This window comes from Chinchilla lanigera, unplaced genomic scaffold, assembly GCF_000276665.1.
Source record: "Chinchilla lanigera isolate Chin_1 unplaced genomic scaffold, ChiLan1.0 scaffold00034, whole genome shotgun sequence".
Classification (NCBI taxonomy): Eukaryota; Metazoa; Chordata; class Mammalia; order Rodentia; family Chinchillidae; genus Chinchilla; species Chinchilla lanigera.
The window spans coordinates 9383261-9387867 of NW_004955435.1; the positions used below are offsets into that span (position 1 = coordinate 9383261).

Genomic DNA, 4607 nt, shown 5'->3' on the forward strand with positions numbered 1-4607 from the left:
TGTTTTTATTTTTTTTTTGGTTTTTCTCCGGTACCGGGAACCGAACTCACGACCTTGCGCTTGCCAGGCAGACACTTTTGCCGCTAAGCTAAATCCCCAGCCTCAATTTAGTGTTTTTAGAATACAACTTTAAAATTAAATATATATTTTCATAAATAATGATATAGGGAAAATAAGTGTAACTCCCAACTGCTAGATGTTAAATACGCCAAGTTCACGTTCCCTAAAACTAAAGAATGAATTCTGGGGAAAATGGAGGTTGACAGTAGGAAATATTTACTGAGAGAGAAAGACAGCATCTGAGAGACTGGAGGGGACCCAAAAAATGGGATGCTATGGACCCCATCCCATAGACTGCTTTATTGAGCAAAATCATATGTTAGAAGCAAAATCACAAGATGAGCACAAAATCAAGAGGTGGGTTCAATGTGGGACAAAACCATGGTTAATCAATAAGATAGCAAGCTTAGCTACTTAGATAATATTGATTCATAGTAGAAGCAGGTTACATAGCAAGTGTACATGGAAAGAACAGAGACCTTTCTAGGAAGAGATGAACCAGAGAATTTGAAACAGAGAAAGGGGTAACTGATGTTAATGTCAACTTATTGTTTATCTCTCAGGGAGGCATATGGACTGGTGATCTCGTCTTTATCTTGAGGCCTGGCCTCTAATACATGCGCCTCTGGATACAGTTGTAACATGTTCTGTCTTTTGCATTGACTCCCCCCAAGTGGCCTAGCCCTGTCTGACTGCCTACGATATTTCTACCTAACATAGTTTCTATATTATTGATAATAATATTTAGCCAAGCACATTGGCATTTGCACTAAAGAAATCTTCATTTTCACTAAAAGAAACAATTTTTAATTATCATTTATTTTCATAACAACAGATATTTCTAAGATTGCCAAAATATTGTCAATCCAGCAAAGAATGACTGAAAGAAAAATTGAAATGCACAAGATAATGACATGTAAGATATTTGTGGTTTTTTTAGAAAGACACCTACATTTTTACTTTTAAAAATTATTATTTATCTGGCATTTGCTTTATACTATTGGTCCATGTTTTTATGTACTCTAGCAAAATTGATGGTGATTGGTAAGAATGTTATTTATTTAATATAACTATTAAGAAGAGGCTTTCTGTGTAACTTGCAGGAGTGCTCAGGACTTTTGCACAAGTTTTAAAGAATGACAGCAAAAGCACCTTTATCTGACATTAAGCATGATTAAGCTTTGAAAAATCACTTGGCATATGCAGCAGGACTCCACAGGGTACCTTAGCTTTATAAGGAAATGGATCATGTTAGCTTAACTTATATTTAAGGATTTGCTGGCCTAATATTATTGTGTTAGGCGGTATTGCTGAAATAGAAACATAAAATTTTGTTGCCATGAGACCAACTGTGTGCCAGCCCTGCTCTATAAATTATCTCCATAAAGTTTTAAAATGCAGTGTTTATTCTGGCTCTAGTAGTGTGAAATAGCAAACAGAGTTTACATACATAAAATTAAGACTATTTTGTGTGAAAATAAATTTTTATTCATGTATTTTTGGAATTTAGGAATAAAGGTTATGTGACCATCCAGAAGGTTTCATATCTGAAGCTAAAAGCAAGAAGCCAATTGTATCTGACAGTTCATTTTTAAAAGCAGTATGTTCTTTAGACCCAAAATGTTTAATTTTTATGAGCCCATATACTACCAAGACTACTATTGCAACATAAAAAGAAATGTAATGAGACGTACTAGGTGAGGAAGATGAAACAAAGTTCATTAGAGTGTGCACCATCTATGAAAAACTAATTTGAAAATATATATTCAAGCAAAAACTTAAATAAAATTTAAAAATGAATTACGTAACTCAATTTTGGAAGCATAAAATTGGTTTATAAATGTATCTACTAAATCATTTAATTTTTTAAAAAGTCAGAGAACTGGAAAGTGACAATATTTTACTTCTTCATTGGAAAATATCTTCAAAAGATAAGAGAGCTAGGTATGGTGACACACTCTTATCATCCCAGGACTTGGACAGCTGAGTCAGGAGGATCCCTGTGAGTTCAAGGCCTGCCTGGGTTACAAACTAAGTTCCAGGCCAACCTGAACTGCATAGTGAAACCCTGCCTCAAAAGAAAAAAAAAATATACATATATATGAGAAATTGTATCACACTAACAATACAAAAATGTAAGAGAAACTACATACCACTTATTAGGCTTTTTTATTTTTCCAAAATAAAATAATACAACAAATGTTGTTTTTCATAAAAAAATTGGAACCCATAAAATTAGTTTATCATTACCTGCTAGCTAGTAAATAATCTTGAGAAACATGTAATGAATAATACTGAATAAATAATATTGTTAAAAATTTATGTCTTCAAATCTTATTTTATTTAAAATTATATATAAAAATCTTTTCTGATTTGTGTATTTTCTTTCTTAAAAAAAGGCACAAGAAGTGTTTATTAGAGATGTGCTACAGGTTGGAGCAGGGAATATTTATGGGTTTTTGGCATGGAAATCTGTGGAATTTGTTAATCCAGAATCTTGGTCTTGGCTGGGTAGCACAGACCTTTAATAGGGAATATCCTACTGTACCAGTGAAAAGCTGCTCTATTCATTGGTGAAAGAGGACCATTTGGGAGCAGTTGGGAAGTAGCCAACTTGTAAGTACTTTATTCTTAAAGAAGGTGAAAGAGGCAACATTCTGTCTGACAACTTCAGACGTTGAGGGGGCATTGATTTTGCATAACTAGGAATCAAAAGTCCTGACCTGACTGATTTAAAGGAGGCGAAGAAGGATAGGTTTTGCTGTGTGACAAACTTCACCTCTGATAGTCTAGACAGGAGGAAAAGGACATTAGCCAGTCTTTGGCACTTAAACTTCACTTTATAGCCTTGTTAAACAAGCCAGGGCCAGAAAATAATAGTAGAATATTGATGAATAGTGGCTCCAAAAATATCAGTATATTCCCTGGCTGGATCTAAGGGTCCCAGGGCTTGAAATAATTAACCCAACCCTTCATCTTGTTGGCTTCCATAGCAAAAAATAACTTTTAAACTACATTAGTAAGATGCTCAGGAAGGATTTTTTTTAGAGAGATACAGGACACACTGAAGAGTGAAGTGTAGGTCCTCAGAGAAATGAGACACATCATTGTTTGGAACTCAGAATATTTATACTTTTTTCCTTAAAGTGACAGAAAAGCCCAGGAATAGGTGCCCCTGTCCCCACACCAAAAACGCTATTAGCCTACTTTAAAATGTGGGCATTTTACAAATAGGTAATATGCATAATATTTGTGTTTCTTTGTCTTGGGATCAGGCTCCTGTTCTCTACTTTTCAATTATGTCAAGTTATGGACTTTTAGTATTCCTAATGCAATGCCTGGGAAGGGTTGCATACCATGCCATGCTATATCATGCTGAAAAGCCCAGGGGTGGACAGCTAGCCACTGCTCTGCTGGAACCCACAAATTTCTGTGACCCTAAACCCAGTGTCAGGAAAAGACCCAACAAAGCAGTGTAAGTAAAAGAAGATGATTTATTTGAAGGTGGGGAAAGAGAAAAAGGGACAGGTAGGAGGAAAAACAGACATGGCCAACAGCTACACACAGAGGGTATTTGAAAGTGCGTACAATGGATTTCCTGTCTGCAGATCCTTTTACCGAGGTCTTTACCCCATATAGGCTCTTGGAGTCTGATTGCGTTGTAAATGGCTAAATTAGATAGAAGTATTACAGGCAGACAGGGCTAAGCCCTCAGGGAAGTGGATGAAGAAGATGAGACTATGTTGCAGTGGTAGCTGGAGGAGATGCATCGTTTGAAGGCTAGGCCTCAAGATCAAAACAGATTGTCTAGACATATATCCCCTCCTCCCTGCCAGGGATAAGATAATTGGAATCATCTGGTCCAGGAAAGTCTAAATAGACATAAGTGGGTGATCAAGACACCCTGGTCCATCCCTTCCTAAAGAAGATCTTTCTTCTTTCTATGTACACTTGCTATGTGACCTCCTTTCCCACTGGATCAATATTAACTAAGTGGCTATGCTCATAATCTTATTGGTTGATCATAATTTTGATGTATGCTATACTCACCTCATGATTTCGCACTATAAAACTTCCCCTGTGGAGTGGGCTTGTCTACGGCCATACCACCTTGAATGCGCCCGATCTCCTCTGTGAAGTGGGCCTTAGGTCAGCTCACTTTTGGGTACGCTCTTCTCTTCCAGGAGTTATGTATGCCAGTAAATATATCTCACTCGTTACTCCCAATGTTATTTAGAATTCATTCTTCAGTTTTGGGGAGCACAGATGCAATATATCTGACATGTAGCAGGTTGTGAATTATATTATTTTTCTTACATCAGTGGGTTCCCTGGCTTGTCTTTCATTCTCATGTTGAATTTCCTCTGGCCAGCTGACCTTTCCCTGTCCTTTGGTGGAGGGTAAGATTATGGGTGGAGCCCTTACAAACAAAGAATTTATGCTATAGGATTAAATAGAGGAGAAATTTGTAACTCTTATGTTACTGGTGCAATCTAGAAACTTCCCTGTCTTGAATTATTTGTCTTTGTCTTTCTAAGTGCTTAAGT

The 4607-nt window shown here is 36.5% G+C and overlaps 1 pseudogene; it reads right to left on the reverse strand.

The window, feature by feature from the left end:
- Window positions 1-4115, reverse strand: part of LOC102024160 — a 6381-nt pseudogene extending 2266 nt beyond the window's left edge.
- Window positions 4116-4607: the final 492 nt, after the last annotated feature.